The sequence below is a fragment of the Sinohyriopsis cumingii genome, unplaced genomic scaffold, assembly GCF_028554795.1.
Source record: "Sinohyriopsis cumingii isolate HCF-2022 unplaced genomic scaffold, ASM2855479v2 utg001510l, whole genome shotgun sequence".
NCBI lineage: Eukaryota > Metazoa > Mollusca > Bivalvia > Unionida > Unionidae > Sinohyriopsis > Sinohyriopsis cumingii.
In genome coordinates this window covers 2,760,041-2,773,912 of record NW_028316007.1, presented here as the reverse complement: position 1 = coordinate 2,773,912, position 13,872 = coordinate 2,760,041, and positions in this window count along the sequence as shown.

Genomic DNA, 13,872 nt, shown 5'->3' with positions numbered 1-13,872 from the left:
TGCAATGTGGTGTATGTTTTTTCGCTAGATGCTTCATCAAAATCAAGAATTCGCTTTATTTCACAAAGGATTCCTGGGAAACAATATACACCTTACCAATCAGAATTTATTTAGCACATTAAAAACCTTTAGGTCAAGGCATAAAAGCTTTTTATGCTTCTTGTAATCAAAAACTGCTTGTTTCATTTCTTCTATTATAATCTCTTTGTCTTAACGTACCATGTCATGTTTCCCTCTCTCTTTTTGTCTCTCTGTCTCTCTCACTCTAGCGGTCTCTCTGTCTCTCTGTCTCTCTCTCTCTCTCTCTGAATTCCTAAGCTTAATGTTGAACAAACCTACATCTATCGACCTAATTCTCGAAACTGTTCAACTCACAATATTGTATATTAAGGATAAAAGCGGGAACGTTTGATAATGAAAAAGTAAACCTTTTCAATATCGCATGAACATGTGACAAGATATTATGAAAAAATAAAGAATTGTATTCTCTTTCCAAAGTAAATAGGATAGTGCTTCCTAATCATACGTAGCCTTTCTGTTTATCTAACAATTGTTACTTCTTTTCATGTTAGTTTAAAGTCCAATTTAATGTCTATCTCTCTGTGTCTGTGGGTGCAAACACATTGCTTTTAATAACATATAAATAACAATTTGTAATTTAATAATTCGAGGGAACGAAGAGTTTAGTTTTTATATAGTGATATTCGATGCCAAGTCTGACATATGGGGCGCTGGAAAATACATAAAACATGCGTGTAAATTATAATTAAGTACTGAAACGTTTTACTAAGTGTCTCCCTAATATTTTGTATGCAAAATTCAACCTCTGACCCGTAGGCACCTTGATAAATACTAACAGCGTTATATTCTTTTCAATAAATTGCTAAAACAGTTTGATGTTAAAGCACCTTTCGTTGTAGGGTTCATTTTGTAAGTTACACCCAGCATTTGGACAAATGGCACCTCTTCCTGACATTCAAATGGATCAGCGTTAAGCTGACGACCAATATAGAAGCTATTTCTCTTTGTCGCCAGTCGCGTTAACGGATGCTTACGGTGGGATATCATGTATCGATAACCCACTGAGCAAGCACGTAGATCATGCTCCAAAGATGTTGCACCGCCAGATTGACTTACACATATCGACAGGGTAATTTCAGTACGATAGATTGATAAAGGGATTAATAGGATATTAATTACCACAATTAGGAGCAATTATAGAAATGATAATTTCGTTCTGCCGACCCCCATTAGATTAATAGTATTAATTGTAGGATCTTTTTACCATGATTAAGCGGGCTGTCTTTGGCAAGCAGGACAAATTTGCAAAACGCGTTTTTGTTTGAGAGGGCACCCGATAAACAGTGGTTGACATGTCTCTTTAGAAAAAAACCCAGATGACATTTACAATTCATAGGTTGTATTAAAGCCTTGTAATTAGTACTAGTTGATCAATCAACAATAACAAATGAAGCCCATTTATAAAGAGCCATTCATGCCTGGGCACACATTCCAACTTAATATATACCCATGGTACATATCGTTTTCTTGGCGATGAAACATAAACCGCATTATTGTCTAGAATTCCTTTCGGAAAGTGGGAACAAACAGTATATAATATATAAATTAAGACAGATGGTATGTTATGGGCCGAATATGTATAAATACAATATTGCTTCCATTTAATAACAACCTAATATCCATAGACTTTGTACATTATTCCAGATATAGATTCCTTTTTTTAATATCTGGTCATTCTTTCCAAAGCACTATAATTTGACAGGACAGTTTTATGTCTTACATAGGTATATATATATATATATATATATATATATATATATATATATATATATATAGAGAGAGAGAGAGAGAGAGAGAGAGAGAGAGAGAGAGAGAGTTTGCCCGTATGTACGGTATATAGCTTAATCTCATTCTTTCATGGCCTTCCAGAGAAAGTTTACAAAGTGCTAGCCTCACTTTACAAATGCCTCGCAAAGTCACCTTTCTTTAGTGGCAAGATTAAAGATAACATTGTGTCAAAATGATGTTGAAATGACATAAATATCCTTTTTAGATATTCATACCAACAAGTCATACAATTTACAAATGGATTCAGATTTTTTTTCCCCCAACATAAATGTTGGAAAAATGTAATTGTGTAACATGTCTTTATATGCTAACATGACACAGGGCCCGGAGTGGTTACATGGTCTAAGGCGCTCTTCTTAAGAGACCACTGACATCTCACCTTTTTTAGATTGGGTTCGAGTCTTGGTTCAACCAACGTGTTTATGTGAGAAAGCTTATCAGTAGTGTCGTTTGTTGTTCCTGTATTTCCCCGGGTTCTTCCTCTACCAGATATGCTGCCGCCATGTGTAGCCTATCATGTGCTGATATTAGCGCTGAGCCCACAAAACTTCAACCAACTTGATTTAAATGTAATTGTGTATCCTGCCTTAGTATGTCAACATGACACTAGTGTAATTCTGTACCTGTCTTTATATGCCAACGTGACATAAGTTAATTGTGTATACTGTCTTTAAAAGCCAATATGATATAAATGTAATTGTGTATATCGTGTGTAGATGCCAACATGATATAAATGTAATTGTGTATCCCGTGTGTAGATGCCAACATGATATAAATGTAATTGTGTATCCTGTCTTTAGATGACTACATGATATAAATGTAATTGTGTATCCTGTCTTTAGATGCCAACATGATATAAATGTAATTGTGTATCCTGTCTTTAGATGCCAACATGATATAAATGTGATTGTGTATCCTGTCTTTAGATGTCAACATTATATAAATATAATTGTGTACCCTGTCTTTATACAATAACATTAAACTGTCACCTTTAATTCTTGAAACAGATATCAAGAAACAAATCTTCATTTAACCGCATGCTCCTTTTTGATCGTATTTGATATTTCAATATGGCATGTGTATTTATAATGTTTTAAGTGCACACTAAATACGTATTTGATGTTTTAACATGTGTGGTGTACTTATGATCTTTTAAGTGCATTCTGAACTATATACAGGAATGTTCAAATGGCGATAGACAGAAACATAACCACACCTGAACCAATAGGGAATAACAGTGGTCATATCAATTACTCCCTCAAGTAATATGTACACAAAATATTTTTATTTGTTACAAACGTGTCATCAGACGAACTTGTGCGTCATTATGAAATAGCGCATTTTTAATACAAGATCAATGAATTGACAATTGAGATAAAAGTACATAATGGTTTCTGCCATATTTCCAAAACCTGGGGGAGGTGGGTGCTGTTGTAGGAAGAACAGTCCAGCTTCAATACCAACACAAATCAATGAGCAAACCAAAATAAATGAGATATGGCTATGAAAATGGTATTAACCATTCTATGCAACTTTTCAATGATTGAAAATGCATTTCACAATCATTATTATATAGATATAAATATTGTAATCGTATTTAATTAGAACACGTCAAATATACCAAGGTAACGATATATATATATATGTACAATTACAACAGAACAATTCTACATATCAGTGGTGTAAATATAACAGGGTTGGAAAAATATACTTTAAAAAGTGCACTTAATTTCTAAATGTATTAAAGGTGATGATAATTTAAAAGAATTTTGTTAAAAAATTAAATAAAAGCTAAGTGATGACCATAGAAACTTTGGCAACACTGACCAGAGAGTGCAAAATTTAGTCGTCAAATGGCGGAAAACAGCGAAGATGACGCTGAAATTACAGACATGGAGACAGAAGAAGGTTGAATAATTTGGTGGACAGCCGCTTTTACATAAGGAGACACAAGTTTTGCATGCCAGGTAAGATGTTAAGAATTACATGGCTAGGAAATTATTTCAAAGGACCTTTCATTCCATAATTATACTTACAACTTTTTACATCAAGAAGTGCAACCAAAAATAACTGCCCTGGATAAATAACAAGGTATGAATTTGTTATATAAGAAAGATTTATTCACATCTGTATAGAGATAAAACATAACCTTTTAATTTTGATATCAATTCAAAATAATGAGGGGCACATATTTATACAAAAAAGACATAGGCAAGTATTTTTCGTTTAATTGTACTCAACAAAATTGAGTAAACTATGTTGTTGGGAATAAAATCAGCTATGAATTATCAGTGGTACGTCTTCAGAACGCATGTATACATGCAGTTTACTTTGCTACGCTACCTAACCGATCTCGATACAGGTAGATCACCTGAATTACTTCCACTTGGAAGGTTCTTTTGCTTACCCGAAAACGTGTTACGTCTAATTAGAGTCAAATTGTCTGATTTTACAGATTGATATCACTGGGAAGAGATTGCCATTGTCTAATTCATGTAGTATTACAGTGGTCTTTTAACCTATCATCTGCGGAATTTAATGAGTACAGTTACAAATCTTTCAAACAGGATAAGGGCTAAATGATGCCCATTGCATACTCTGTACTGACCTTCTCTTCTTAAAACTATTTGTGTTTTCCTCTTGTGGTTATATCATTACTACTTGTCGTGTTTCAAGCTTTTCAAAATGACTCGAGGTTTATATCTTCTTGTGCCATGCGATATCATTCTTAACTAGTGTAGTTTCTTCATCTGTTTAGCACACCTTCTCTTGTATCTTTTACAACTTTGAGCATAGCACAACAAATTGCTGGGTTTCAACAAAGGCTTATTTAATGTAAGAAAGAATCTTTACAAATTTGGAACGCTAATGACTCCATTTAATAGATCATTAGTTGCAACGCTTGATGTGCGACTGGAAAACAACGCCTAGATAAGACTAAAAGCAACAACGTTGTTCATCCTGTGTATGAAATATTGCATTTGAGGTGGACTATACCTTACTGGAATGGTCTTCTTGGAGAAGATTACATTAATCAGTGTCAACCAATGTTTCAATGTGTCCAAAGCATGTATGCCCTATTTGGATACATGATATGTAAGATGAATGGATCTACTCAGAGCAACAAATGGTAAGTATAAATCAAGTTGAATACTAAAGTGGCAACATATATTTGCGGCATACTTAATTATCCCGAATGCATTGATTAATGCAAAAATATAAATTCCAATGACGATGTTGTACCAGAAATTCACATGTTAAAATTATCAATTGGCTAAAAGTCATTAAAACGATGCAGTCATGCTGATGGAACAGCATGAAACATAACAATTTACTGAACTTTTATATAGCAGAAACTTTTAATATAAAGTTTGTTTAAAAAATAATAAACGAAACGTTGGAAGAATTTGAAATCATGTACTGATATTGATGTTATATTTTGATGCTTATTATCAAGGTTGAAAAAAAATATTTTAGAATAACTGGATGCGCTCGAGAGATCTATAATCCCTTTCCTCAAACACACATCATAAAATATAAAATTTATGAGTTTTATTTAAATTATACATGAATATTTTATTACTCTTCATATTATTATGTTCATTTAATATATTATTATTATTATTATTATTATTATTATTATTATTATTATCAGTAGTAGTAGTAATAGAAGCAGTAGTGGTGATAGTAGTAGTAGTAATATTATTATTTTTCACTATGTTGCTGTTATTGTTGATGAAGCTGTTTTTATTGCTAGCAAGTCAGCGGAGTCAAATATTTCTTTATTTATTTAATAAAAACAAATAATATCAAGAAAATAAATAAAATGCATATAGTCGTCAAAACGTGTCAGTAACTAATTTGACGGAAAATAAAATTTAAAACCAAGTGTTTTTAAAAGGAAATACTTACTACTTGATGCTTACAACAACACGGTTAACAAGCCGTATTTTCCTAAGCGAGATAATTTCTTTCCAATCCAGTTATTTTAGTCGTTCACAAAAAGATAAACTAATTATATTCCCTCTTAAAAAGCAATCAGAAACATGTTTTTTTATATATAAAAAAAAGATTCATGCGATGACATTATTTCCTGAAAATTTAAATTTAAAACTTTATTGCAGGAATTATTTATTTCTATATAAATAAAAATAATCATTTCGTTGTCACTGCTTTTGTCAAATCCAACTGAATAACCTTGAGAAATGGTTCTTGTCATTTTCATTTATGATATTATTTCTTCACTTTTTAAATAACTACAATAATTGCTTTTGCTTCCATGCGGACGATTCAGGATAAACATATTAATTAACTGGAAGCAGACGATTCAGGATAAACATATTAATTAACTGGAAGCAGACGAATCGGGATAACACATTAATTAACTGGAAGCAGACGAATATTAATTAATTGTACGAATGGGGATAACACTAGTAGGTAAAATTATTTAAATTTCTTCTCTATATAATACATTCACATTTACATGCCGGATTCTAATATTGAAGTGCTTACTACGGAAGGAAACTTGCATTTTGGACTACAAAGTTTCTCGATGACGTTCCAAATGTCTAAAATTCTTGAATTTGTTCATAGTCTTTATAAAAATAGTATCTCCTAATTACGAACGAATCCCTTTCAAAATTATTTTTTTTCACTCCAGTTCTGAACTGGCTATGATTTTTTTTCCTTCTTCTTTTTCTAAAAGATGTATCATTATTTAATTATTTTCACAATACCGTATGCCAGTTGCTACTAGTTCTTTATTTATAAATATTATATTGCAATTCTTTCCGTTATAATCTCTATGAATCAACTTGCTGATGTAAATATTTCTGAAAACTGATTTCAAGGAGAGAGAGAGAGAGAGAGAGAGAGAGAGAAAGAGAGAGAGAGATGTTCCCTTCTGTTTATATTTTTTAAACAATGTCGATACACTTTTCGAAGACATTTGGGTTGCATATTTGCGCACAGATCATAAAATATGATATCTTCCTAAATGACATAATTCAGACAATGTAATAGTTAAGTAATTTCTGTTTGGCTATACGGTTGCTTCAATCATACAATTTCCAATCGGAAATTTTGATTTAGGTACAATGTTGTCCATACATTGAAGCAATTTAACTGTAAAGCGCATGTTCAATTCCACAGCTACGACTGAAATAAACATCGAATTGAGAAGTTCCTTATATCGTAAAAATAAATGTTGATCGATACAGATATCACTGTTGTAAAAGAGAATCGTTGTATATTATACAGCGTTAGCAGACTAGAAAACGAAGGGTCACAAATGTTTTTAGTACCTTTTATAACTCCTAATTATTCAAATCGCTTTGAGCGCTGAATATGAAAATTCTATTTAAAAAAATATTGGCACATTTCACTTGAATTACCCGTTGTGTTTGTTAGGTCGAATATAATGATAGATCATGATGCAATAGCACGATATATATATATATATATATATATATATATATATATATATATATATATATATATATATATATATATAGAGAGAGAGAGAGAGAGAGAGAGAGAGAGAGAGAGAGAGAGAGAGAGAGAGAGAGAGAGATATCGTGCAATTACTTAAATACATGTCGTAATTAGTACAATTTCATCATAGTTTTACAGATTTCGTATACAGATAATTATTTGTATATGCCTGATACAAAACTAAGTGTACATACAAATGGTTTCTAATAAAATAAAGGATCAAAATATTTTTAGAAGTTCTGTTTGTAATCATACAATCAACTTCCTAAAACAATGCATTTATTTAGAATTTAAAAAATACATCTAGTTTTTATCACTCTTTGTATAAAAATATGATTTATATTCGTGCATGCTTATTTCTGTACTAAAGTTTCCTGAAAGAAATGACTGCTGTACACGCAAATGTTTCTCAGATCTATTTACAAAACAAGTTCAGTAATATGCCGTTTACAACATTATTAGTCCTCGAACAAAGTTATTATCACTCGTACCTTCGTGCATACTGAATTCGTGTTCCATTACTCTCCAGTTACGTTTATTCGATTACAAATTTGAGCAAAATGCTGCAGATAATAGTTTTACTTGAATTATCTTGCTAGTGTTATAGCACGTTTACAGGCCAATAAGAATCTATAATACAACGTCAAATATATGGATAATTTGCTGAATAATTTTTCACGTGTGATTACATTTTTTGAATCATTACAAGTTCCAGCAGTCCGGTAGTGCTGTTATTTTCATCGGGAAGAATATGGGCAATTTACTACAATTATAATCCTGCATTCAGTCGATATTGAGCATGCGGGAGCTATATTATTTGCAATGATTTATGGACATATTGTCGGCATAAATCACGCTAAAATAGGCTGAATGGCGACAGAAATTGCCGTTTTATTAGGAACTGGTTATAGGTAATACTACACCAGATACTGAATGATTGGAAATAGGTGGACCAGACTTATAATTTATACAATTTTGCAAGTAATTAACTCAAACGTTTACCTGAAACTGCATTATTAGAATTCATAGCTAGATGCCATATATATACCAGGCCATATCAGACTGTTCATTCGGTTACTGACTTTACCTGTAATACTGGTGGTCAGGGGATTGGAAAGACCATTTTAAGTTGTCACTTGGTATCATATGCAAAACGACATGTATTTTTCCTGTTGTTACGTTCAATTCTTACTTATCCTAGCGGGGCCTCGGGTGACCCAGTGTTCTAAAGCCTCGGGTGATCCAGTGTTCTAAAGCCCCGGGTGACCGAGTGGTCAATAGCATTAACACCTATGTCTGCTTGGGTTCGAGTCTCGGGCATGGCCAATGTGGGTTTGTGAGAAAGTTTGCCAGTAGCTTTCTGTGGGCCGACGGCTCTTCCGGGTTTTGCTTCCTCCAGTTATTCTGACCGCCATGTATAGCCTTTGATGCGCTGAAAAATGGCGTTAAAAACAAAATAACAACTTATTTATCCTCGCAGTTAATAGTTTCATTCAGATAGTATATCGTAATTATCTTGAAACATAGACATTATAATTTGACCTATTTTATAACTTTCCAGCTTTGAGTGTGTAGATGAGTTCAATGCATTTTAGTATGATCGGAAGTGGTAACTTACATTACATTCATTTTGAGCCTATGTTTAATTTTTGTATTTATTTACAGCTTTCTCAGTAAATTGTGCCTGACAATACATTCTATTATTCTGAGTACATATCCGAAACATCTGCCACTCTGCCTCGATGGATGAAAAAGTTATGGAGGGCATACCTTTTGTCTGTCAAAGTACTTTTTGCTATCCGAGGATGGATTGTCCTTCTATTAAAGGGAATCTCCATGGCACATCCAAATATCCTCGCCTTTCTTCCTTCAGTCATTAGTGGGTCTAATGCCACTTAGGACCCAATCGGATTAGTCTAACCCAATCACTGAAGAAGGGCATCATTACTCTATTTGTAAGAAAATTAATTGATCTTATTTGAAGCTAGTAAATTTTCCATCCATTAGGTTTAGTAAATGTTAAATGGTATAAGAAATCCCAAAGAAAACAGAACATCAACAGTCTATTTTATCCGCATTGAATATCATCTGCTTGAGCCGAATGTAACCCTGTCTATCTCTTCTTGGCTTGTTATTCTTTCATTAGTCACCCAGAGTGTTCTCAGACAGATCGGGATTGTCACAGGCTTTTTTGACAGGCCGACATTGTTAAATTCCAATCTCTCATTACTTTCGGTGAACAGGTAGGAAAATGTCACGAATTGGGATGAAAAGCCTGCTGGTTGACAAATTCGACTGAAACTGTGGGGATCAGACTACATCATTTTGACAGCCATCTAAAAACCTTCTGTACCACTCTGGTCGTAAAAGGCTTTTTAGCCCATTATTCTAATGTGATTAATTTCAAGAACAACATATTTAAAACGATATCAAAACACGAAGGTGATGGCGACGGGATGTTACTGGTGTTTGCGGACGTGCTAAACGTGTTTGATACGGACAACTTTACATAGCTATCCTAATAATCTTAGGATAGTTGGACACACTATTAATTGATCACAAGGCTGTTAGGCAAACTGATACTGTTATTTCAAAAGTAGCGTAAAAGCCATGATTGAAAGGTACGCCACAAGTCCTATTTTAAGTTGAAAATTCCTCCAATAAAGGAATGCTAATTGATACTGAAGTATAGCAAATGGACATGCGTTTCTTGTCTACTCAAATGTTTAAGACCCTGTATTATGTGAAAGATACAAAATATGCAACAGTTATCCAAATGCATTTATTCATTCATTAATTTCCTCTTGGTACATTCATATCGTTCAATTCAGCTCACTATCGTGCTTTTTTCTCATTTAGATTCTTGCATATTTCTTTTCAGCTCTTGCTATGTTTATCTAGATTTTCTATGACTATCTATCCATCTAACTGGTCGTAGTAAATATGGGACAAGCTAGTTAAATACACTTCTTCGCTAGGAAACTTACAAGATGAACTGTATGTATGTATGTATTTATGTATGTATGTATGTATGCATGTATGTATGTATGTAATTTTATTCATGCAGTTGCATTCTGGGTCCTTTCTAACCAATATTGATTGATGTGCTTCTTAGTATATATATATATATATATATATATATATATATATATATATATATATATATATATATATATATACATATATATTAAATTTTGCGTACATCGTACAACATCAAATTTTGTAGCAAGATATAAACTCGGGTCGACTTATTATTTTTTTTATTTCGTAATGCAAGAAATATTTAGGTATCTTCGCACACTACGAAAACGTCTTCCATCCCATAATCTACCGTTTGACGTTGCCTAATTTAAATAAACATTTGTAACAGCAAGGCGTGGTTTCAAAGAATAATTACATTGGGAAAATTACATGATCTTCATATCGATTCTGAAGTTCATTAGTTGACATCGTATAACAAAGATACAACAACTATAATAACTACTATATCATAACACAAAGATACAACTATAAAGACTACTATATCATATAACAAAGATACAACTATAATGACTACTATTTTGAAATATATCACACTTAACAAACGAAAATGTTACCTATAGCATACCATGGAATGTTAAGTTTCATTACACTGTAAAAAAGCCAGAAAAATATCACTTATTTCTCTTCAAATTCTGTCGGAAAGCACTCTAACACTGTACATTTTCAGTTAAAGATCTTGTATTGTATTGTACTGTATTTTATTGTATTGTATTGTATTGTATTGTATTGTATTGTATTGTACTGTACTGTATTGTATTGTCCTATAAGGCTCTTGTATTTGACAATATTGTTTATTTTTATAAAATAATTATATTTCTGTCCTAACATTTCTATATTTGACATAATAATTCACAATTTGAGATAGCATTTTTCTATTTGACATACGATTTCTCTATTTTTTCAAACCGCTTCTCTATTTAACATAATATTTCTCTCTTTTACATAATATTTCTCTGAAAGTCACACTGAAGAAAATTTGTGAGATTAAAAAGTCATATTGCTTGTTGAAAACAATTCCTGCTTTCACTATTTCGCTCGAATTGAAATTGTAAAACGCAAACATTTACAATGAGAAAATAAATTTCATAGTGATTTTCTAGAGAGTCTAAATTAACTAACAATTTTCATAAAGTTATTGCATATTTGGTAAGTTCCTTGGGGACAATGAAAGAAGGTAGGAATAGTATTACATACTTTATTTTATCTATCAACAGTATATCAGTTTACTCACTATCTCAGTGGATTCAATGAGAAAATGGCCAACTTATATATTCGTACACTTTTTATTTGAAGTAACGTATTCGGGATCACACAACCACAAATACATTGTCCATCTTTTCACTATTTTATCGCTATTTTATCGCTTTTTATTACTTTAAGTGACGTTTTCCTCTTCCTCTTCAACATTTTCTCGTATGGTGGATGTGCGCACTATGCGCGCTGCATTGTGCAAGCATTACAGTGATTTTAGCATTAATGTTGGAGAACAATTCAGCTGCGCGGGGATGTTTGAGCAGCTGCGCGCAGCTTAGAGGGAACATTGATTGCATGTTCTAACTTAAAAATATAGAGTAGCATATACTTATCAAGCTTCCTCAGCTATTAATTAATAATTTTATTTTCATATAAATTGTTTTGTTTTTTGCAATCTAAGGGACGTAATTCTGTAGATTGCAGAGAGAAGTATTTCGGATGCTGCCGCAACAAATTTCATTTTTGGTCAAGTTTCTTGCATGGATAAGGGTAACGAAGGTTTCAAGATATACCAACTGGAATTTATAACATTAAAAGTATTATTTTGTTAACGATGAAATATATTCAGGATAAAACTATTTAAAAGAACCTCTTTTCTATTTAATGATCCTGAAAAATATTCTTCTGACTCTCCTTGCTCCCTTCTCTACCGCTCCATGTTTGCCACGAATGTCTCCTCATGGTGAATAGATAAATAAATAAACAAACAAATAAATAATAATAATAATAATAATAATAATAATAATAAATAGCCAATTTTCCTTAACGAGGATAACACCTTTGGTCATGACTGACTTATCTGCCATGTGATATTCAATTTTGTAATCGCTTATGTTAAAAACAAAATAAAAAATACACATACTCAGGTATCCTCGCACTCACATTCACACATATTTAAATAGAATGAATATGTGTGACTATACTGGGAAACAGATACATGTATGAACCATATTGTTGTTGTAGTTGAAGGGTTTAACACCATTTTCAGCACAAGATAGGCATGTCATGGCGGCCAGTATAAATGGTGGAGGAAGAACTCAAGGAAAACCCCAAAGAACCACCGACCCACTAGAAGCTACTGCAAGGTTTCTCTCGTGCCATATATGAATAATATTCTATACGCATTTACATACATTTCAGTATAACCTAAGTCACAGATGCAGCCATCAAATAATAAATATACATTACTGTAGGATAGCTTTATTTAATTCTAGTGAATTGTTGTTATTTCTTTAATAATAGACAATGTAAATTAAAAAGAAGTTAACAAGTACACAACGTATGAAAGTGACTTGATGTATCTATATGAATTTATCATATATTGATGGAATGTATGGAAAGATAAAACGATTGATAGGTACCTTAATGTAGTACATTCAATTGCTGTGTTTGAGCGAAGATATTAATTCCGTTGATTATTTCATATTTGAATCAATAACTTGGTCGATGTATTCTAAGATGATTTAAGGTTAGTTTCATCCTTTATTTGACTTTCATAAAGCCTTGTCTTTATTTTGGATAAGCAAACTTAGTGTAGCATTCGGTTACGGTTATTATCAGAAACGTTTTATTTTATTTGTCCAAAATCATTTGTTTCTCCATGAACCGTTCTCTTATAATAAAAAATACATCATTTTGTGTGCTTATATCATCTCTCTCTCTCTCTCTCTCTCTCTCTCTCTCTCATAAGCCTTTTTGTGACAAGTAGCACATCTAATGTATTTTTTTTTAAACTGTTGCCTTCGGATTCAGAGAAGAATTGAGACAGAATGCATGAAAACTGACTAGTCTCATTGCATTGAAAACGTATTCTTAGAATGTGAAGAAGATGCTTTTCTATTAATTCCACAATGTATTAATTAATCTCAAGGTTGAGGAACGGAGTGTTCCTCAACAGTGAGATTAATGTCTCTAACATAAATTACTCTAAGATTATAGATATACCGATATAAGGACGTCCAAAAACCGAGCTTTGTATATGTTTGATGTATATCTATGTATATATATGATATGTATCTATGTATATGTATGATATGCATATTGTATATGATATGTATCACTATTTAAGTTTGATATTTATCTATGTATATATGATATATATCTATGCATATGTATGATATGTATTAATGTATATGCATGATATATATATATATATATGAATGTGTATGTATAACATGTATCTAAGTGTATGTATCTATGTATATGTATCTTCAG